Source organism: Lucilia sericata, unplaced genomic scaffold, assembly GCF_015586225.1.
Source record: "Lucilia sericata isolate MDLA Ls3-8-SP2 unplaced genomic scaffold, ASM1558622v1 Contig000941F_arrow, whole genome shotgun sequence".
NCBI lineage: Eukaryota > Metazoa > Arthropoda > Insecta > Diptera > Calliphoridae > Lucilia > Lucilia sericata.
This window is the reverse complement of record NW_023994927.1, coordinates 79,150-104,713: the sequence shown is the minus strand read 5'-3', so window position 1 is coordinate 104,713 and position 25,564 is coordinate 79,150. Positions and strand designations below refer to the sequence as shown.

The window sequence follows — 25,564 nt, the reverse complement described above, 5'->3', positions numbered from 1 at the left end:
CGAAAACCTTAATGAAACTTAAAACCCTTATAACTTCGTTAAAACACGTTTAAATTGAAAAATAAGCTTATTTTGTGATCACTCATTTTCCCCTTCAAAATCAATATTTTGACCGAAAACCTTGAAGAAACTAAAATCGCTTATAACTTCGTTAAAACGCGTTTAAATTGAAAAATAAGCTTATTTTGTGATCACTCATATTCCCCTTCAAAAATCGATAATTTGACCGAAAACCTTAATAAAACTTAAAACACTTGTAACTTCGTTAAAACACGTTTAAATTGAAAAATAAGCTTATTTTGTGATCACTCATATTCCCCTTCAAAAATTGATATTTTGACCGAAAACCTTAATGAAACTTAAAACCCTTATAACTTCGTTAAAACACGTTTAAATTGAAAAATAAGCTTATTTTGTGATCACTCATTTTCCCCTTCAAAATCAATATTTTGACCGAAAACCTTGAAGAAACTAAAATCGCTTATAACTTCGTTAAAACGCGTTTAAATTGAAAAATAAGCTTATTTTGTGATCACTCATATTCCCCTTCAAAATCCATATTTTGACCGAGAACCTTGAAGAAACTAAAATCGCTTATAACTTCGTTAAAACACGTTTAAATTGAAAAATAAGCTTATTTTGTGATCACTCATATTCCCCTTCAAAATCGCTTATAACTTCGTTAAAACACGTTTAAATTGAAAAATAAGCTTATTTTGTGATCAATCATATTCCCCCTCAAGAATCGATATTTTGACCGAAAACCTTGAAGAAACTAAAATCGCTTATAATTTCGTTAAAACACGTTTAAATTGAAAAATAAGCTTATTTTGTGATCACTCATATTCCCCTTCAAAAATTGATATTTTGACCGAAAACCTTAATGAAACTTAAAACCCTTATAACTTCGTTAAAACACGTTTAAATTTAAAAATAAGCTTATTTTGTGATCACTCATATTACCCTTCCAAATCGATATTTTGACCGAAAACCTTGAAGAAACTAAAATCGCTTATAACTTCGTTAAAACACGTTTAAATTGAAAAATAAGCTTATTTTGTGATCACTCATATTTCCCTTAAAAAATCGATATTTTGACCGAAAACCTTAATAAAACTTAAAACCCTTGTAACTTCGTTAAAACACGTTTAAATTGAAAAATAAGCTTATTTTGTGATCACTCATATTACCCTTCAAAATCGATATTTTGACCGAAAACCTTGAAGAAACTAAAATCGCTTATAACTTCGTTAAAACACGTTTAAATTGAAAAATAAGCTTATTTTGTGATCACTCATATTCCCCTTCAAAATCGATATTTTGACCGAAAACCTTAATGAAACTTAAAACCCTTATAACTTCGTTAAAACACGTTTAAATTGAAAAATAAGCTTATTTTGTGATCACTCATTTTCCCCTTCAAAATCAATATTTTGACCGAAAACCTTGAAGAAACTAAAATCGCTTATAACTTCATTAAAACGCGTTTAAATTGAAAAATAAGCTTATTTTGCGATCACTCATATTCCCCTTCAAAAATCGATAATTTGGCCGAAAACCTTAATAAAACTTAAAACACTTGTAACTTCGTTAAAACACGTTTAAATTGAAAAATAAGCTTATTTTGTGATCACTCATATTACCCTTCAAAATCGATATTTTGACCGAAAACCTTGAAGAAACTAAAATCGCTTATAACTTCGCTAAAACACGTTTAAATTGAAAAATAAGCTTATTTTGTGATCACTCATATTCCCCTTCAAAAATTGATATTTTGACCGAAAACCTTAATGAAACATAAAACCCTTATAACTTCGTTAAAACACGTTTAAATTGAAAAATAAGCTTATTTTGTGATCACTCATTTTCCCCTTCAAAATCAATATTTTGACCGAAAACCTTGAAGAAACTAAAATCGCTTATAACTTCGTTAAAACGCGTTTAAATTGAAAAATAAGCTTATTTTGTGATCACTCATATTCCCCTTCAAAAATCGATAATTTGACCGAAAACCTTAATAAAACTTAAAACACTTGTAACTTCGTTAAAACACGTTTAAATTGAAAAATAAGCTTATTTTGTGATCACTCATATTCCCCTTCAAAAATTGATATTTTGACCGAAAACCTTAATGAAACTTAAAACGCTTATAACTTCGTTAAAACACGTTTAAATTGAAAAATAAGCTTATTTTGTGATCACTCATTTTCCCCTTCAAAATCAATATTTTGACCGAAAACCTTGAAGAAACTAAAATCGCTTATAACTTCGTTAAAACGCGTTTAAATTGAAAAATAAGCTTATTTTGTGATCACTCATATTCCCCTTCAAAATCCATATTTTGACCGAGAACCTTGAAGAAACTAAAATCGCTTATAACTTCGTTAAAACACGTTTAAATTGAAAAATAAGCTTATTTTGTGATCACTCATATTCCCCTTCAAAATCGCTTATAACTTCGTTAAAACACGTTTAAATTGAAAAATAAGCTTATTTTGTGATCAATCATATTCCCCCTCAAGAATCGATATTTTGACCGAAAACCTTGAAGAAACTAAAATCGCTTATAATTTCGTTAAAACACGTTTAAATTGAAAAATAAGCTTATTTTGTGATCACTCATATTCCCCTTCAAAAATTGATATTTTGACCGAAAACCTTAATGAAACTTAAAACCCTTATAACTTCGTTAAAACACGTTTAAATTTAAAAATAAGCTTATTTTGTGATCACTCATATTACCCTTCCAAATCGATATTTTGACCGAAAACCTTGAAGAAACTAAAATCGCTTATAACTTCGTTAAAACACGTTTAAATTGAAAAATAAGCTTATTTTGTGATCACTCATATTTCCCTTAAAAAATCGATATTTTGACCGAAAACCTTAATAAAACTTAAAACCCTTGTAACTTCGTTAAAACACGTTTAAATTGAAAAATAAGCTTATTTTGTGATCACTCATATTACCCTTCAAAATCGATATTTTGACCGAAAACCTTGAAGAAACTAAAATCGCTTATAACTTCGTTAAAACACGTTTAAATTGAAAAATAAGCTTATTTTGTGATCACTCATATTCCCCTTCAAAATCAATATTTTGACCGAAAACCTTAATGAAACTTAAAACCCTTATAACTTCGTTAAAACACGTTTAAATTGAAAAATAAGCTTATTTTGTGATCACTCATTTTCCCCTTCAAAATCAATATTTTGACCGAAAACCTTGAAGAAACTAAATTCGCTTATAACTTCATTAAAACGCGTTTAAATTGAAAAATAAGCTTATTTTGCGATCACTCATATTCCCCTTCAAAAATCGATAATTTGGCCGAAAACCTTAATAAAACTTAAAACACTTGTAACTTCGTTAAAACACGTTTAAATTGAAAAATAAGCTTATTTTGTGATCACTCATATTACCCTTCAAAATCGATATTTTGACCGAAAACCTTGAAGAAACTAAAATCGCTTATAACTTCGCTAAAACACGTTTAAATTGAAAAATAAGCTTATTTTGTGATCACTCATATTCCCCTTCAAAAATTCATATTTTGACCGAAAACCTTAATGAAACTTAAAACCCTTATAACTTCGTTAAAACACGTTTAAATTGAAAAATAAGCTTATTTTGTGATCACTCATTTTCCCCCTCAAGAATCGATATTTTGACCGAAAACCTTGAAGAAACTAAAATCGCTTATAACTTCGTTAAAACGCGTTTAAATTGAAAAATAAGCTTATTTTGTGATCACTCATATTCCCCTTCAAAAATCGATAATTTGACCGAAAACCTTAATAAAACTTAAAACACTTGTAACTTCGTTAAAACACGTTTAAATTGAAAAATAAGCTTATTTTGTGATCACTCATATTCCCCTTCAAAAATTGATATTTTGACCGAAAACCTTAATGAAACTTAAAACCCTTATAACTTCGTTAAAACACGTTTAAATTGAAAAATAAGCTTATTTTGTGATCACTCATTTTCCCCTTCAAAATCAATATTTTGACCGAAAACCTTGAAGAAACTAAAATCGCTTATAACTTCGTTAAAACGCGTTTAAATTGAAAAATAAGCTTATTTTGTGATCACTCATATTCCCCTTCAAAATCCATATTTTGACCGAAAACCTTGAAGAAACTAAAATCGCTTATAACTTCGTTAAAACACGTTTAAATTGAAAAATAAGCTTATTTTGTGATCACTCATATTCCCCTTCAAAATCGCTTATAACTTCGTTAAAACACGTTTAAATTGAAAAATAAGCTTATTTTGTGATCAATCATATTCCCCCTCAAGAATCGATATTTTGACCGAAAACCTTGAAGAAACTAAAATCGCTTATAATTTCGTTAAAACACGTTTAAATTGAAAAATAAGCTTATTTTGTGATCACTCATATTCCCCTTCAAAAATTGATATTTTGACCGAAAACCTTAATGAAACTTAAAACCCTTATAACTTCGTTAAAACACGTTTAAATTTAAAAATAAGCTTATTTTGTGATCACTCATATTACCCTTCCAAATCGATATTTTGACCGAAAACCTTGAAGAAACTAAAATCGCTTATAACTTCGTTAAAACACGTTTAAATTGAAAAATAAGCTTATTTTGTGATCACTCATATTTCCCTTAAAAAATCGATATTTTGACCGAAAACCTTAAAAAAACTTAAAACCCTTGTAACTTCGTTAAAACACGTTTAAATTGAAAAAAAAGCTTATTTTGTGATCACTCATATTACCCTTCAAAATCGATATTTTGACCGAAAACCTTGAAGAAACTAAAATCGCTTATAACTTCGTTAAAACACGTTTAAATTGAAAAATAAGCTTATTTTGTGATCACTCATATTCCCCTTCAAAATCGATATTTTGACCGAAAACCTTGAAGAAACTAAAATCGCTTATAACTTCGCTAAAACACGTTTAAATTGAAAAATAAGCTTATTTTGTGATCACTCATATTCCCCTTCAAAAATTCATATTTTGACCGAAAACCTTAATGAAACTTAAAACCCTTATAACTTCGTTAAAACACGTTTAAATTGAAAAATAAGCTTATTTTGTGATCACTCATTTTCCCCTTCAAAATCAATATTTTGACCGAAAACCTTGAAGAAACTAAAATCGCTTATAACTTCGTTAAAACGCGTTTAAATTGAAAAATAAGCTTATTTTGTGATCACTCATATTCCCCTTCAAAAATCGATAATTTGACCGAAAACCTTAATAAAACTTAAAACACTTGTAACTTCGTTAAAACACGTTTAAATTGAAAAATAAGCTTATTTTGTGATCACTCATATTCCCCTTCAAAAATTGATATTTTGACCGAAAACCTTAATGAAACTTAAAACCCTTATAACTTCGTTAAAACACGTTTAAATTGAAAAATAAGCTTATTTTGTGATCACTCATTTTCCCCTTCAAAATCAATATTTTGACCGAAAACCTTGAAGAAACTAAAATCGCTTATAACTTCGTTAAAACGCGTTTAAATTGAAAAATAAGCTTATTTTGTGATCACTCATATTCCCCTTCAAAATCCATATTTTGACCGAAAACCTTGAAGAAACTAAAATCGCTTATAACTTCGTTAAAACACGTTTAAATTGAAAAATAAGCTTATTTTGTGATCACTCATATTCCCCTTCAAAATCGCTTATAACTTCGTTAAAACACGTTTAAATTGAAAAATAAGCTTATTTTGTGATCAATCATATTCCCCCTCAAGAATCGATATTTTGACCGAAAACCTTGAAGAAACTAAAATCGCTTATAATTTCGTTAAAACACGTTTAAATTGAAAAATAAGCTTATTTTGTGATCACTCATATTCCCCTTCAAAAATTGATATTTTGACCGAAAACCTTAATGAAACTTAAAACCCTTATAACTTCGTTAAAACACGTTTAAATTTAAAAATAAGCTTATTTTGTGATCACTCATATTACCCTTCCAAATCGATATTTTGACCGAAAACCTTGAAGAAACTAAAATCGCTTATAACTTCGTTAAAACACGTTTAAATTGAAAAATAAGCTTATTTTGTGATCACTCATATTTCCCTTAAAAAATCGATATTTTGACCGAAAACCTTAATAAAACTTAAAACCCTTGTAACTTCGTTAAAACACGTTTAAATTGAAAAATAAGCTTATTTTGTGATCACTCATATTACCCTTCAAAATCGATATTTTGACCGAAAACCTTGAAGAAACTAAAATCGCTTATAACTTCGTTAAAACACGTTTAAATTGAAAAATAAGCTTATTTTGTGATCACTCATATTCCCCTTCAAAATCGATATTTTGACCGAAAACCTTAATGAAACTTAAAACCCTTATAACTTCGTTAAAACACGTTTAAATTGAAAAATAAGCTTATTTTGTGATCACTCATTTTCCCCTTCAAAATCAATATTTTGACCGAAAACCTTGAAGAAACTAAAATCGCTTATAACTTCATTAAAACGCGTTTAAATTGAAAAATAAGCTTATTTTGCGATCACTCATATTCCCCTTCAAAAATCGATAATTTGGCCGAAAACCTTAATAAAACTTAAAACACTTGTAACTTCGTTAAAACACGTTTAAATTGAAAAATAAGCTTATTTTGTGATCACTCATATTTCCCTTCAAAAATCGATATTTTGACCGAAAACCTTAATAAAACTTAAAACCCTTGTAACTTCGTTAAAACACGTTTAAATTGAAAAATAAGCTTATTTTGTGATCACTTATATTCCCCTTCAAAATCGATATTTTGACCGAAAACCTTGAAGAAACTAAAATCGCTTATAACTTCGTTAAAACACGTTTAAATTGAAAAATAAGCTTATTTTGTGATCACTCATATTTCCCTTCAAAAATCGATATTTTGACCGAAAACCTTAATAAAACTTAAAACCCTTGTAACTTCGTTAAAACACGTTTAAATTGAAAAATAAGCTTATTTTGTGATCACTCATATTACCCTTCAAAATCGATATTTTGACCGAAAACCTTGAAGAAACTAAAATCGCTTATAACTTCGTTAAAACACGTTTAAATTGAAAAATAAGCTTATTTTGTGATCACTCATGTTCCCCTTCAAAAATCGATATTTTGACCGAAAACCTTGAAGAAACTTAAAACCCTTGTAACTTTCTTAAAACACGTTTAAATTGAAAAATAAGCTTATTTTGTGATCACTCATATTCCCCTTCAAAAATCGATATTTTGACCGAAAACCTTAATGAAATTAAAATCGCTTATAACTTCGTTAAAACACGTTTAAATTGAAAAATAAGCTTATTTTGTGATCACTTATATTCCCCTTCAAAAATCGATATTTTGACCGAAAAGCCTAATAAAACTTAAAACCCTTATAACTTCGTTAAAACACGTTTAAATTGAAAAATAAGCTTATTTTGTGATCACTCATATTCCCCTTCAAAAATCGATATTTTGACCGAAAACCTTAATAAAACTTACAACCCTTATAACTTCGTTAAAACACGTTTAAATTGAAAAATAATCCCCTTCAAAAATATATATTTTGACCGAAAACCTTAATGATAAAACCGTTCATATTCCCCTTCAAAAATCGATATTTTGACCGAAAACCTTGAAGAAACTAAAATCGCTTATAACTTCGTTAAAACACGTTTAAATTGAAAAATAAGCTTATTTTGTGATCACTCATAATCCCCTCCAAAAATCGATATTTTGACTGAAAACCTTAATGAAATGAAAATCGCTTATACCTTCGTTAAAACACGTTTAAATTGAAAAATAAGCTTATTTTGTGATCACTTATATTCCCCTTCTAAAATCGATATTTTGACCGAAAACCCTAATAAAACTTAAAACCCTTATAACTTCGTTAAAACATGTTTAAATTGAAAAATAAGCTTATTTTGTGATCACTCATATTCCCCTTCAAAAACCGATGTTTTGACCGAAAACCTTGAAGAAACTAAAATCGCTTATAACTTCGTTAAAACACGTTTAAATTGAAAAATAAGCTTATTTTGTGATCACTCATATTTCCCTTCAAAAATCGATATATTGACCAAAAACCTTGAAGAAACTAAAATCGCTTATAACTTCGTTAAAACACGTTTAAATTGAAAAATAATCTTATTTTGTGATCACTCATAATCCCCTTCAAAAATCGATATTTTGACCGAAAACCTTGATGAAACTTAAAACCCTTATAACTTCGTTAAAACACGTTTAAATTGAAAAATAAGCTTATTTTGTGATCACTCATATTCCCCCTCAAGAATCGATATTTTGACCGAAACCTTGAAGAAACTAAAATCGCTTATGACTTCGTTAAAACACGTTTAAATTGAAAAATAAGCTTATTTTGTGATCACTCATATTCCCCCTCAAGAATCGATATTTTGACCGAAAACCTTGAAGAAACTAAAATGGCTTATAACTTCGTTAAAACACGTTTAAATTGAAAAATAAGCTTATTTTGTGATCACTCATATTACCCTTCAAAAATTGATATTTTGACCGAAAACCTTAATGAAACTTAAAACCCTTATAACTTCGTTAAAACACGTTTAAATTGAAAAATAAGCTTATTTTGTGATCATTAATTTTTCCCTTCAAAATCAATATTTTGACCGAAAACCTTGAAGAAACTAAAATCGCTTATAACTTCGTTAAAACGCGTTTAAATTGAAAAATAAGCTTAATTTGTGATCACTCATATTCCCCTTCAAAAATCGATATTTTGACCGAAAACCTTAATAAAACTTAAAGCCCTTGTAATTTCGTTAAAACACGTTTAAATTGAAAAATAAGCTTATTTTGTGATCACTCATAATCCCCTTCAAAAATCGATATTTTGACCGAAAACCTTGAAGAAACTAAAATCGCTTATAACTTCGTTAAAACACGTTTAAATTGAAAAATAAGCTTATTTTGTGATCACTCATATTTCCCTTCAATAATCGATATTTTGACCGAAAACCTTAATAAAACTTAAAGCCCTTGTAACTTCGTTAAAACACGTTTAAATCGAAAAATAAGCTTATTTTGTGATCACTCATATTCCCCTTCAAAATCGATATTTTGACCGAAAACCTTGAAGAAACTAAAATCGCTTATAACTTCGTTAAAACACGTTTAAATTGAAAAATAAGCTTATTTTGTGGTCACTCATATTCCCCTTCAAAATCGATATTTTGACCGAAAACCTTAATGAAACTAAAATCGCTTATAACTTCGTTAAAACACGTTTAAATTGAAAAATAAGCTTATTTTGTGATCACTCATATTCCCCCTCAAGAATCGATATTTTGACCGAAAACCTTGAAGAAACTAAAATCGCTTATAACTTCGATAAAACACGTTTAAATTGAAAAATAAGCTTAATTTGTGATCACTCATATTCCCCTTCAAAAATCGATATTTTGACCGAAAACCTTGAAGAAACTAAAATCGCTTATAACTTCGTTAAAACGCGTTTAAATTGAAAAATAAGCTTAATTTGTGATCACTCATATTCCCCTGCAAAAATCGATATTTTGACCGAAAACCTTGAAGAAATTAAAATCGCTTATAACTTCGTTAAAACACGTTTAAATTGAAAAATAATCTTATTTTGTGATCACTCATATTCCCCCTCACGAATCGATATTTTGACCGAAAACCTTGAAGAAATTAAAACCCTTATAACTTCGTTAAAACACGCTTAAATTGAAAAATAAGCTTATTTTGTGATCACTCATATTCCCCTTCAAAAATCGATATTTTGAACGAAAACCTTGAAGAAACTAAAATCGCTTATAACTTCGTTAAAACACGTTTAAATTGAAAAATAAGCTTATTTTGTGATCACTCATATTTCCCTTCAAAAATCAATATTTTGACTGAAAACCTTGAAGAAACTAAAATCGCTTATAACTTCGTTAAAACACGTTTAAATTGAAAAATAAGCTTATTTTGTGATCACTCATAATCCCCTTCAAAAATCGATATTTTGACCGAAAACCTTGAAGAAACTAAAATCGCTTATAACTTCGTTAAAACACGTTTAAATTGAAAAATAAGCTTATTTTGTGATCACTCATATTTCCCTTCAAAAATCGATATTTTGACCGAAAACCTTAATGAAACTAAAATCGCTTATAACTTCGTTAAAACACGTTTAAATTGAAAAATAAGCTTATTTTGTGATCACTCATATTCCCCCTCAAGAATCGATATTTTGACTGAAAACTTTTAAGAAACTAAAATCGCTTATAACTTCGTTAAAACACGTTAAAATTGAAAAATAAGCTTATTTTGTGATCACTCGTAATCCCCTTCAAAAATCGATATTTTGACCGAAAACCTCAATGAAACTAAAATCGCTAACAACTTCGTTAAAACACGTTTAAATTGAAAAATAAGCTTAATTTGTGATCACTCATATTCCCCTTCAAAAATCGATATTTTGATCGAAAACCTTAATGAAACTAAAATCGCTTATAACTTCGTTAAAACACGTTTAAATTGAAAAATAAGCTTATATTGTGATCACTCACAACACGTTTAAATTGAAAAATAAGCTTATTTTGTGATCACTCATAATCCCCTTCAAAAATCGATATTTTGACCGAAAACCTTAATGAAACTAAAATCGCTTATAACTTCGTTAAAACACGTTTAAATTGAAAAATAAGCTTATTTTGTGATCACTCATAATCCCCTTCAAAAATCGATATTTTGACCGAAAACCTTAATAAAACTAAAATCGCTTATAACTTCGTTAAAACACGTTTAAATTGAAAAATAAGCTTATTTTGTGATCACTCATAATCCCCTTCCAAAATCGATATTTTGACCGAAAACCTTAATGAAACTTAAAACCCTTATAACTTCGTTAAAACACGTTGAAATTGAAAAATAAGCTTATTTTGTGATCACTCATATTCCCCTTCAAAGATCGATATTTTGACCGAAAACCTTAAGGAACTAAAATCGCTTATAACTTTGTTAAAACACGTTTAAATTGAAAAATAAGCTTATTTTGTGATCACTCATATTCCCCTTCAAAAATCGATATTTTGACTGAAAACCTTGAAGAAATTAAAATCGCTTATAACTTCGTTAAAACACGTTAAAATTGAAAAATAAGCTTATTTTGTGATCACTCATATTCCCCTTCAAAAATCGATATTTTGACTGAAAACCTTAAAGAAACTAAAGTCGCTTATAACTTCGTTAAAACACGTTTAAATAAGCTTATTTTGAACTAATAATTTAGCTATTTTATAACTACATACTTATAGTATATTTTCAAAATTTAATGTTCAATATTAATATTTATTAAAACAACAACAAAAGAAAACTACAAAATTTTTACGGCACTAAAAATAACACAAAACTAATAATGAATTCTTTTAAGAATCTTGTGTTAGATATGTATCTCTTTATATATAGTTAAAACACATATCCCATATGGTCTAGTGGCTAGGATATCTGGCTTTCACCCAGAAGGCCCGGGTTCGATTCCCGGTATGGGAAGATTTTTTTTATTATTTTTTAAATTGGTATAAATATTTTTAGGTCAGAAAAATTTAGGAATCAAAAGACAAAAATACTGAAAAGTCTTGAAAAACATTGTTGATCAATGATGTTTCAGAAATTTCCAAATGCCCTACCACACTCGATTTTTAACTAGTAACATCCCCATTAAATGATATCCTTCATTAACCTGTTGCTTGTTAGCTGTCATTATAAGTTTCTCGAAAAGAAACCTCATCATTTCGATGAATTTCTGATAAGAATAAGTAGATTTTTAAATTCAAAACACACTTTAAAGGCCACCACACCTATAAACAATGTCATCTGTAAATTATAATGACTATAAAAATGATTCCGTTCTTTTTGTTTTAAACAATTTTTTGGTTAAAATAAATAAAAATATATGTTTGTAGTATAAAAGAAACAAAGGTATCTTGAGCTTTTCAAACTAAAATCATCAATTTCAATTAACATGAAACTTCAATAATAAAAAACCAAAAAAAAAGAGGGAAAAAACAACCTTATAAGCGGCACCTTATAAAGGTTCTCATTCATGCAACATTCAGTTTCAGGCACAAGTTGAAACCTACTTAAAAAACAATGGATGGATGAATGGTAATGGTAAAGACGAGCTGGCGAGCGAAGGAAAGCAACAGCCCAAAAATTAAATCAATCACATACAAAAACAAGAAACCTCCTGTCAACAAAGCTGCAAGCAAAAGAGCTGGCAGGAAAGCTAAACAGTCAGCCAACAAGCCAGCCATACATACAGTTTGTTTTGATATGTGCAGAACTCATTGCGGGGACGGCCAAGAACTCCAAAGGAGGCCAAAACCATAAATATTTACTCCAACAAAAATAATGCTAAAAACAAACCAAAAGAAATAAAAACAAACTCAATTTATATGGCAGACATAAAGAAAAATGTCAACGAATAAGGCATGATAAAGGAAAAAAGCCTAAACAGCCGACGACTGCAGGCTCCCCAGACCCTACAAATAGAACAGACAGACAGACATGTTTCTCCAAAAAAAAATTACTTCAAACAAGTTTTAGAAAAATACCAACAACAACAAAAAAATTAATCAAGATAATAAACTTTTTCTTAAAAAACAACAACAAATATTTTTTATCAAAAACTTAAAATAAACCTTTTTTAAAAAATCGCTTTTTTTCAAAATCAATTAGACATGATCATTGATCACTTATTTTAAGTGTCCACTCGTTGTAAAACTTTATTCAACCAAAATCCCCCAATGGGTTTTTTCTTCACTTTTCTTAGCATTTCAGTAGTCAAAGTCACATTGTAACTAACACTTGTTGTGCTATTGAGACACTGCCTCAGTTGTCCGTCTGTCCAAACAACTAACCATCCATCTGTCTGTCTTTCTGATTGCCTGCCTGTCTTTTTCTTGTCGTTTCTTTTTTCCCAATTCTTTTTTTTTTGTTTTGTGTTCGTATAGATCTTCAATGATCGATATAAGTCTTATTTTTCGTTTCAGTTTCGTTGTTCAAACGTGTTGAAAATGTTTAATTAGTAATTGAGTGCGTGTGCAAGATCGTTGCATTCCATGCACTTTGTGGCAAGTACCCTATCGGCGGTCTAGCAAAAGAGATCGATTGCCAAGAAACATCAGCTAATAAACTTTTTAGATCTTTAAAGTCAAAAGTCAAAATATTGACTGTATTCGAAATGTAAGAAGTTTTTTCAACATCTCCGGTCCATCAGTTTCGGCTTTACAAAATTTCTAGATTAAGATGGGTTATGCACCATGATTGTAACCTTCGCACTACCGAAACCAAATCATTTCTCAAGCATTAAACCCTTGAAGACTTTGGTTCAAAACAAGTTGATCTCAACGGATTCTTCGTTAGTGCGAAGATTAAGCTATTGTAACTGTAGCTCATCTCAAATTCGTTGTATAGCCAACACTTGTCGCTGTCACCGGAGTTTCACATTTCATTCAATTACATTCAATAAATATCATTTGTAAATTGAAGCATGCGTGTAAAATGATCGTTATATTAAAATTATAATGATAAAATTTAATTTTATTACATTTTCAACAAGACAAAGATTTCCATAAAACCTAAACGTGTGTCCATTTATGGTGATTTATACGTTTAAAACCAGACCCTTTTTTTTCGTTTCGAAAAAATAAAAACCGAAAAAAACCCAAATGGTTCGTCTTATGCATTTCATTCAAGGTGCACAATTCTTGGAATAGAAATTTTTGTTCTACTATATTTTTTTTTTTTGTTAATTTCATTAATATTTTTATAGGTAAAGCCCAAACACACCAAAAGGTATTTAGTTAAATTATATAGTTTGACAGTTTTCTTTGATTAGTTTTTCGGTTTATAAAAACTAAAAACAAAAATTGTGGGTCTTAACGAGAATTTGTAGCCGAAAGACGTGATGTAAGTTCAAAAAATTTAAATATTGATTAGAAATCAAATGATGGGATATGATGGTTTTTGAAATATGAAATTCCTAAGAAAAATGCATATTTTTCAGGAATTTTTAATTCACTGGGAATTTCGGTTTGTTTTGATTTGGATTTCTGAAAAAAAAACTGTATGAGAAAGTTAGATTTTGATCTAAGATAAGACTCTAAAGCACGATATGAAATCTAACAAATTGTTTTTAATAGGAAAATAAAATTTTGAAATTAACACTCAATTAAATGCACACAAAACTCAATAAAATTAAAAAAATGTGTGTATTGGGCCATTGTTAGCTATGACCTTTTCCCATCTTTCAGACAATATATGAAATTTGCGCCTTAAGAACCATCTTTTGAGGACAAGAACAAATCAAGCCAATTTCGAATACCCTGTACTTAAGTGAAGCGTATCCCAGAATGAGCGTTCCACATCGAGGGAAACAAATAGTAGTCCGATGAAGCATGGCCTGGACAAGGGCGCCAATTGCGCCATATATATTTGGCTTTGATGTCGATTCAGATTGGCGATTGAGTAGCTCCTAATTATTTTGAGATCAATCTTCTTCTTTGTCTTCCGTGCCAACAATACCACTTCTGAACCACACAAACCATCGCAAGCTTCGGTAAGCAATCGGTGTTGATTATCGCAGTAGTTTACTTCGCGAAAAGTTAATTAATTTTGATAAGATCACATCACTCGTCAGATGTGTAGTATTAGATCCAACCTGTAGCCGTGAAATATCTCAGTAGATCTAGACCCAGATAACCAAGGAAATGAGTAGTTGTCAAGGAATCGATTACTCTTGGCAACTAGACCAGATCATTCGCAGAGAAGATAGTATTCGTTTAAGCCTTTTCAATAAAGAATCTGAAAATTGAAGTCGCACTGGATACATTCTGTTTTGTGTAACTCATCTGCCTGCTCATTGTCATAGTAATCTCTATAGGCAAGGAACCAAACTTAGGTAATGTCAGCGAAACGACCCGACGGTAGTGTAGGAGTTTATTCAGAAAAGTGTCATGTGGCTATCGATACTACAGTCATTCGGTAGACGATGATAATCGTATTCCAAATTGGTTACAAAAGAACAGCAGAACGAACAGAAGATTCTCTCACCCATATTTTTAATTTAGCTTTTGTTGCGTCGAATGGTTTTGCATTTGTCAGGTTAACTACCTAGAGCTCCCTTCCCTTTAAAGCTATTACATTCGCCCTTTCATTGACGACTACTCCCGAGTGGCCTGGTACCAATATGTTGTAAACCTTACCTCTGGGAGAGTATTCAGTTAAAGCTTTCTTACAATCCAATGCGGTCTTAGATTTAATTTTATCACCTGATATCGCCCTAGTTGCCTTCTGGTTGTCGGTAAATATATTAAGGGCTGTGGGCCCTTAATTTACGCATTCCGTTATTGCTCGGACTTCTGCTTGGAAGCTTATGTTATGATTAGGTAAACGGTGCTATATTTCTGTTTCTGGGCCTTCAATATAGAACCCCAGGCCCACTTTATCCCTTAATTTAGAGCCATCCGTGTCCAGAAGACATCCTATCTGGGTTTCAAAGTTTCTGTCATATTCTGTGTCCGGTATGCGATCAGGCACGTCCGATGACAGTGAATAACCTTTCAATGTGTCCAATATATATTGATGACGTGTCCTATAACCAGTATACATTGATGACGTGGCCAGTTCGCCTAAAGTAAAGAGCCGTTCGGCTGTAAGCGCCGCCTCATATTTTAAATATATTTCAATGGGTTCAATACCCAAGCAGCGTTTACGCTGAACTCCCTGTAGTAGTTTAATATAACATTTTTTGTCCAAAGCAGTCCACCAGATTATTAAAGCATAATCTAGAATTGGTCTAATTAGACTTTTATAAATCCAATTTGTCATAGTAGGACTAAGACCCCATTTCATGCCTATAGTTCTCCTACATATCGCCTAGCATCGATGAGCCTTGTTGGTCCTAACCTCTATGTAGTGTCTCCATTTTCATTTCCGGTCAAGAATTACACCTAAGTCTTTAACTTTGTCTGTCACCGGTATCTTCTTGTCCAGGAAGCAGGGTTCAGTATACGGATAAATTTTTGTCTTCTTTGTGAAACGACGAAATCGGATTTAACTTCGTTAAAACACGTATAAATTGAATAAGAGTGATATTTTGTGATTAACCATAATTTTTCCTTAAAAAATCTACATTTGTTTGAGAACTTAAAATCGGTTACAACTTAGATAAAACATTCTTAAGCTAAATTCGGCTGTAACTTCTTCAACACACGTTTTAATTTCCTTCAAAAGACAACTTTTTGATCGGAAATATAAAATCGGCTTTAATGATAATGAAGTGTTATTTTTTCAACTTCTAGGTGATTAAGCAATTGTGGACACGATATACAATTAAATAATTATATAATTGTGGCAGACTTGTTGTTAACCCCTTCATAACACTTGTCATAAATACACCAATTATTCGAACATTATAAAAATGTTGACACTTAATACTAATATGATGATTATTACAGGCATAATTAAAGTAAATTGCCTTCAAAATTTTAACCCTTTTTTATGTTGCAAAATTTTAAATACAAACAATTATGAAACTAAACCAGTAAAATAATATGAAACAAATTACAGGCAACTCAGCAGCAGAAATCAAGAAACCACACGCAAACTTTTTTGGAAAAAAAAATATTATAAAAACCAAACATCATTTAAATTTCAAAACATGAGGCAGAAGGTATTTCATCAAAAAAAAAAAAAAAACCCAAAAAAATGAAACAACAAAAAATTAATAATAATACTCGTAATAACAAGGATACAATAAACTGAAAAAAAAAAACAAATGAAATTTCAAGGAGGGCTCCTAAATGGCGTTATGGTACAATAACCCAGGCAGGCATGTGTTTGGCATAATAATTTTTAATCATTTCATTTTATTACAATTTATAACCGATAGTTGGTTGGTTGGTGGTGCCATGGAAAATTAAATGATCATAATTGAAGCAGTTTTTTTTTCATCATCATCAACCACTTGTTGGTCTTGTTGCAGCAACAGCAGCAGTAGAATGCCAATGAATAGAGTTTTGAACAACAAAAAACGATTTTTAACAAATGTCAATGTTGGTTAAAAACTTTATTGAATTATGACAGAAGACAAATTTTTGCAACAATTTTTTTTTGTTGTTGCTGTTGTTTGCTGCATTCTTTACTATAATTTTGAAATGAAATCATTGTGTTGTGCATTTTTTTAGGTTTTTATCAGATCATTTGATATTTTTATGTTTTTAACATGATTTTCTGTTTACTGGTTATAATTCTGAATACAACAAGTTTTTTTTTTCTTTAAATTTATAAAAATTATGCGTGATGATTGTAAAATTAGTTGTGTGTCTTTAATGCGGCAAAAAAAAAAAAAAAAAAAAGAGAACAACCCAATGATCGTATATATGAACGTTAACGACAATGATGAGTGGAGCCTGTTGTTGTTGATGATGATGAAGACGATGGTGATGGCTGCCACAAATAATCACGTTCGAATTGTGCTCAAATCCGTCAAGTGTCTGTCGTTAACAAATGAAAACCTTTTCTTTTTTTGTAGGTTTGTTTAGTCATTCTTTATAGATCTTTTTGTCTGTTTTTTTTTTTATACGAAATCATGCATAAGATCTTTGTTAAATAAACTGAAATGTTTTTATTATTTTGTACAATAAAATGGCAACAACAACCATATTAAAAAAAGGAGAGAATACAACACAAAATATCATGTAGCTTTCAACACTGTTTTGCTACCATTTTAAGTTTTGACTTTTTTAAACATATGCTTGTTATTTAGACGCCTCTCTAAAGTGAGAGTATTTTGGATTTTTGGAGAATTTTGTAACATTTTTTTTTTTTTTTGAAGAAATCCTAATACTTTTTGAACACTTGTAGTTTTGCTCAAAAATTAAAATTTTTCAATTAATCCGTTCTACATATATTACAGATCCATAATCCCATTGGAATCACGTTTTAAAATCACGAGTCCAAGGAGTTTTTGAAATCGCATCTCAATAATAGCACCATATTTAATGATCATTCACCAGAATTCGATTCTTTGGTGGTAAGCCTAACTTCCACAAAAATCGTTTAAATTGAACTCATCGCGATCACCCATATTTTCCTCAAAAACAATCTTTTGTTTAAAAACTTAAATTGCTTGAAACCTTGATAAAACTTCAGCCGATCAGTATCAGTTCCTTAGATTAAACAGATCACGATCGTTAAACCGATGATAAGATTTAACTCTGCTAGACATTCTGAAGAAAGTTTCAATGTTGCAAAGTATTGAAATTGGCTTGGACGCTGACCTCAATTATGGCAACAGACTTCAGAAAGTCTAACAGAGTTAAATCTTACGATCACGATCTTGAAAACAAATATTCGTTAACTTTAAGGAAGATACACAGACAGTTGAGCTGAGTCATTGTTGAAGCCAAATCAAATCTGGCTTCGATTGTTGAAACAGGCTTCAGAAAGTTCAGCAGAGTTAAAGCATACGATCGCGATCTTGATTCTTTAACTCTAACGAAGATATACAGAGAGTTTCAATGCCTGTAAAGTATTGAATTGGGCTTAAACGATGTCTTCGATTGTGGCAACAGACTTCAGAAAGTTCAGCGGAGTTAAAGCATACGATCGCGATCTTGAAAACAAACGTCCTTGAACTCTAAGGAAGATACACATAGAGTTTCAATAAGTGTAAAGGATTTGGCTTGAACGATGACTTCGATTTTATGAACAGAATTTACAGACATTGAAACTCTCTATGTAAAACTTGAGCTTATTGGATCAAGATCAATCTGTTCCCATTGGAATCACGTTTCCGAATCACATTACCAATTTTTGAGATCTTCCAGTAAAATTCGGTTTCATTTATACGTCAAGCCAACAAGAACCCTGCGAATGCTTATCGCCTTGGAATCATTAGCCAGATTTCACGAAAAAGAAAAAAAATGAAAACAAATGCGAGAGCACCATACCCAAGCCCATAAGAACATGCCTTTGAGTCATTGCCCCAGATTCCTTTTTATAACGTGTTCGAACAAAAAACTGAAGTTTTTTTAAACGGATGTCATGTATAAAGTTGTGGAGCTTAACCACTCTTTGAAAAGGCTCCAAACCGCTCGATCAAGCTCGTTGGACTATAGCCAACTGAAAATTCCATGACTAGTTCGTCAAATCTTTCTCCAAACTTGTGAACTTGAGATCAGAAATTTCATTTCTAGGCTATATTCATCTGTAGTTCAATATAAATTCGAACTTCATCGCTTAAAATGGTAGGGACCCACCAACACTTACTACTCATTATCCTTTTGATGTTGCTGATCACGATGATGTTGATGATTTTTCACTTGTTAGTGAACAAACGAAACAGAAAATAAAATTCAACAAACAATAAAAAATATATATAAACAACAATAATAATGTTGACGTTGTTGTCTTTGTTGTATGTAATGATCATACATGCAAGCACTCGAATCAACAATATAAAATTGAATTGAGTATTTTATTGTTGCCTTGTGTTTTTGTTGATCCACAGTAGCTTGATTCATGGTGAAGTAAAATCTTTGGACATGTGTTTCTTCATGATCTGTGCAGAATATTAATTGTCTTGTCATGTACATATTCCGGTACATAAATAAATACTTACTTTCAATATTAAAATTTTCTTGTAGTTTTTTTATGATTATTATTATTGTAGTAATTGTTGTTATGGTTTTACAAGAAGCTTTTCAAATATACCGTGTTATTTAAACCATCTTGTGAAGATACAAATATGATAGATCTATTAAGGAAGTGAAAACACAGTAAGGAATTTACATTGGACAGCAGATTAGAAGTGTTTTGAAACCAAAATAATGTTAAACTCAATAACCGAGATGTAATCGTTCGTTTTCCATCATTTCGTAGAAGATTCTACAGAACTGTTATCAACCTTTAAACATTCCTAATTCTTGCCAACATATTTTGGTTCCAAATATAACACCCTTATGGTTTTTTTCAAACTACTACCTTTTTTAAGTTTCAATTTTGAAAATAAAAGTAAAAAAAAGAGTTAAAAGACAAAAAATTGTCAAACATCTATGAAAATGACAGTGAATAATGAATGTGTGCCCCTTGGACATGTTAACAGTTTTAACAAAAGTATAGACAAAAAAAATATAAACCAACAAAATTATAATTAAAAATAAAAAACAAACTTTAAAACAAAGAAATAACTACAAAACATATTTAAAATACTACAAAACAAATGCCCGAGGATACTAAACGTCACATTAAACAAAGAAGAAGATGAAAATGGGGAATTTAAGATAAAAATTATATATTATTATAGAAATATGCTTATGTGTGTATATGCATATTTACAAAATTTAAGAACATTAGTTGAATATGGAATACGCTATAGCATAGTAGACCTATAAGAGAATTAAGACAATTATAGACCAGAATTAGAGAACAAGAACTAAACTAGAACTGAACCAGAACTCAACTAAAACTAACATATAACTGAACCAGAACTGAAATAGAATCGAATTAAAACAGAACTAGAACTGAACTAGAACTGAACTAGAACTGAACTAGAACTGAACTAGAACTGAACTAGAACTGAACTAAAACTGAACTAGAACTGAACTAGAACTGAACTAGAACTGAACTAGAACTGAACTAGAACTGAACTAGAACTGAACTAGAACTGAACTAGAACTGAAATAGAACTGAACTAGAACTGAACTAGAACTGAACTAGAACTATTATAGAAATATGCTTATGTGTGTATATGCATATTTACAAAATTTAAGAACATTAGTTGAATATGGAATACGCTATAGCATAGTAGACCTATAAGAGAATTAAGACAATTATAGACCAGAATTAGAGAACAAGAACTAAACTAGAACTGAACCAGAACTCAACTAAAACTAACATATAACTGAACCAGAACTGAAATAGAATCGAATTAAAACAGAACTAGAACTGAACTAGAACTGAACTAGAACTGAACTGAACTAGAACTGAACTAGAACTGAACTAGAACTGAACTAGAACTGAACTAGAACTGAACTAGAACTGAACTAGAACTGAACTAGAACTGAACTAGAACTGAACTAGAACTGAACTAGAACTGAACTAGAACTGAAATAGAACTGAACTAGAACTGAACTAGAACTGAAGTAGAACTATTATAGAAATATGCTTATGTGTGTATATGCATATTTACAAAATTTAAGAACATTAGTTGAATATGGAATACGCTATAGCATAGTAGACCTATAAGAGAATTAAGACAATTATAGACCAGAATTAGAGAACAAGAACTAAACTAGAACTGAACCAGAACTCAACTAAAACTAACATATAACTGAACCAGAACTGAAATAGAATCGAATTAAAACAGAACTAGAACTGAACTAGAACTGAACTAGAACTGAACTAGAACTGAACTAGAACTGAACTAGAACTGAACTAGAACTGAACTAGAACTGAACTAGAACTGAACTAGAACTGAACTAAAACTGAACTAGAACTGAACTAGAACTGAACTAGAACTGAACTAGAACTGAACTAGAACTGAACTAGAACTGAAATAGAACTGAACTAGAACTGAACTAGAACTGAACTAGAACTATTATAGGAAATATGCTTATGTGTGTATATGCATATTTACAAATTTAAGAACATTAGTTGAATATGGAATACGCTATAGCATAGTAGACCTATAAGAGAATTAAGACAATTATAGACCAGAATAGAGAACAAGAACCTAAACTAGAAACTGAACCAGAACTCAACTAAAACTAACATATAACTGAACCAGAACTGAAATAGAATCGAATTAAAACTGAAACTAGAACTGAACTAGAACTGAACTAGAACTGAACTAGAACTGAACTACGCACTGAACTAGAACTGAACTAGAACTGAACTAGAACTGAACTAGAACTGAACTAGAACTGAACTAGAACTGAACTAGAACTGAACTAGAACTGAACTAGAACTGAACTAGAACTGAAATAGAACTGAACTAGAACTGAACTAGAACTGAACTAGAACTGAACTAGAACTGAACTAGAACTGACCTAGAACTGAACTAACTGAACTAGAACTGAACTAGAACTGAACTAGAACTGAACTAGAACTGAACTAGAACTGAACTAGAACTGAACTAGAACTGAACTAGAACTGAACTAGAACTGAACTAGAACTGAACTAGAACTGAACTAGAACTGAACTAGAACTGAACTAGAACTGAACTAGAACTGAACTAGAACTGAACTAGAACTGAACTAGAACTGAACTAGAACTGAACTAGAACTGAACTAGAACTGAACTAGAACTGAACTAGAACTGAACTAGAACTGAACTAGAACTGAACTAGAACTGAACTAGAACTGAACTAGAACTGAACTAGAACTGAACTAGAACTGAACTAGAACTGAACTAGAACTGAACTAGAACTGAACTAGAACTGAACTAGAACTGAACTAGAACTGAACTAGAACTGAACTAGAACTGAACTAGAACTGAACTAGAACTGAACTAGAACTGAACTAGAACTGAACTAAAACTGAACTAGAACTGAACTAGAACTGAACTAGAACTGAACTAGAACTGAACTGAACTAGAACTGAACTAGACCAGAACTAGAACTGAACTAGAACTGAACTAGACCTGAACTAGAACTGAACTAGAACTGAACTAGAACTGAACTAGAACTGAACTAGAACTGAACTAGAACTGAACTAGAACTGAACTAGAACTGAACTAGAACTGAACTAGAACTGAACTAGAACTGAACTAGAACTGAACTAGAACTGAACTAGAACTGAACTAGAACTGAACTAGAACTGAACTAGAACTGAACTAGAACTGAACTAGAACTGAACTAGAACTGAACTAGAACTGAACTAGAACTGAAACTAGAACTGAACTAGAACTGAACTAGAACTGAACTAGAACTGAACTAGAACTGAACTAGAACTGAACTAGAACTGAACTAGAAACTGAACTAGAACTGAACTAGAACTGAACTAGAACTGAACTAGAACTGAACTAGAACTGAACTAGAACTGAACTAGAACTGAACTAGAACTGAACTAGAACTGAACTAGAACTGAACTAGAACTGAACTGAACTGACTAGAACTGAACTAGAACTGAACTAGAACTGAACTAGAACTGAACTGAACTGACTAGAACTGAACTAGAACTGAACTAGAACTGAACTAGAACTGAACTAGAACTGAACTAGAACTGAACTAGAACTGAACTAGAACTGAACTAGAACTGAACTAGAACTGAACTAGAACTGAACTAGAACTGAACTAGAACTGAACTAGAACTGAACTAGAACTGAACTAGAACTGAACTAGAACTGAACTAGAACTGAACTAGAACTGAACTAGAACTGAACTAGAAACTGAACTAGAACTGAACTAGAACTGAACTAGAACTGAACTAGAACTGAACTAGAACTGAACTAGAACTGAACTAGAACTGAACTAGAACTGAACTAGAATTGAACTAGAACTGAACTAGAACTGAACTAGAACTGAACTAGAACTGAACTAGAACTGAACTAGAACTGAACTAGAACTGAACTAGAACTGAACTAGAACTGAACTAGAACTGAACTAGAACTGAACTAGAACTGAACTAGAACTGAACTAGAACTGAACTAGAACTGAACTAGAACTGAACTAGAACTGAACTAGAACTGAACTAGAACTGAACTAGAACTGAACTAGAACTGAACTAGAACTGAACTAGAACTGAACTAGAACTGAACTAGAACTGAACTAGAACTGAACTAGAACTGAACTAGAACTGAACTAGAACTGAACTAGAACTGAACTAGAACTGAACTAGAACTGAACTAGAACTGAACTAGAACTGAACTAGAGCTGAACTAGAACTGAACTAGAACTGAACTAGAACTGAACCAGAACTGAACTAGAATTGAACTAGAACTAAATATATTCGTGAGTATGTATGTATGTATTCGAATTTATAAATAAATTTTTAACTTTTACCCCAATTATTCCTCTCCCCCAATTCCAAATTTAACAACATGTTTAAAATACTGCAGCAAATACATATAATGCTGAAAGTGAACAAGAAATGGGTTTCAAAAATACTTAGAGAAAAAAGTAAAAAATTTTAACAAAACTGACATTTAAATATGTTTTTAAAGAATAATGATTTTAAAAGCAACATGACAAAATATATTTTTTAAACTTTTTAACAAATTTTTAATTTTTTATCTCAAAAATTTTTGTTAAACAAAATTCTTCTGATTTATTTTTATTAACAAAAACATTTGTTTTCTTTTGATGTTTGTTTAAATAATAAAAAAACCAATGATCTCGTGATGTGGTGTGTGAAAAAAGTAAATCTACTTCATAAAGTCTTAAATTTTTATATTTTTGCCATTTTCCTAACAAGAAATTGTCATATTTTTTAATTTTTATTATAATTTGCATATTTTTTGTCATTTATGTATATGTTTGTATGTATGTAGATAGATATATTTTGTTTATTTTTATTGTTAATTGTGGGTATATAAATTTAAAATAATACGTTTTCTGTCTCTGTCGGTCTCTGTATATTTTTCCCATCTTTTTTTAATCGTATTCATTTAATATAGTAAAAATAGGTAATACTAAGCTACAAAATACAAATTATTTAACATTTAGATGGATAGATTTTTTCGTAGATATTTATTTTTCTATACAGCGAATAGAAAACCACAAAATTGTTTATTTCTAATGATCAACATTCATTAGAAACGCGTGTGCATGAATTGTGAATATTTTATTTTGGTCACAGCTAAAATTTTTTTAATTAAAAATCAAACAAAATTATAAATTTCATAGAAAAATGCAAAAATATTTTGTAAAAACAACAACAATATTTAATATTGAGGAATTTATGACGTTTTGAGCATAAATAATATTAAAAAAAATATAAATGGTCATTTAAGAGAAACTTATCTGTTCGGAGGATTAACAATCAAAACGAAAACGTTTTTGTTGCAGCAATTAATTTTTTATACAATTAAATGATTCGATAACTTTGATTTAAGTTTTCGGTTCGGAAAACAGAAATTTAATTGCATAACATGATATACAATTAAAATAACCAAATTTATTGGTATCAACTAAAATTTGATAACCACAACCACATAAATTGAATGCTGTAACTAAAATAACTGATCTAGAACAGAAGTAGAACTGAAATAGAACAGAAGTAGAACTGAACTAGAACTGAACTAGAATTGAACTAGAACTAGAACTGAACTAGAACTGAACGAGAACTGAACGAGAACTGAACTAGAACTGAACTAGAACTGAACTAGAACTGAACTAGAACTGAACTAGAACTGAACTAGAACTGAACTAGAACTGAACTAGAACTGAACTAGAACTGAACTAGAACTGAACTAGAACTGACTAGAACTGAAACTAGAACTGAACTAGAACTGAACTAGAACTGAACTAGAACTGAACTAGAACTGAACTAGAACTGAACTAGAATTGAACTAGAACTGAACTAGAACT

General features: G+C 30.4%; 1 non-coding gene across 1 annotated transcript; it reads left to right on the top strand.

The window, feature by feature from the left end:
- The first annotated feature begins 11,448 nt into the window (after positions 1-11,448).
- Positions 11,449-11,520, top strand: Trnae-uuc. Its single transcript has one exon. It is a non-coding gene; the product is annotated as a tRNA-Glu (tRNA).
- The last annotated feature ends 14,044 nt before the right edge of the window (positions 11,521-25,564 follow it).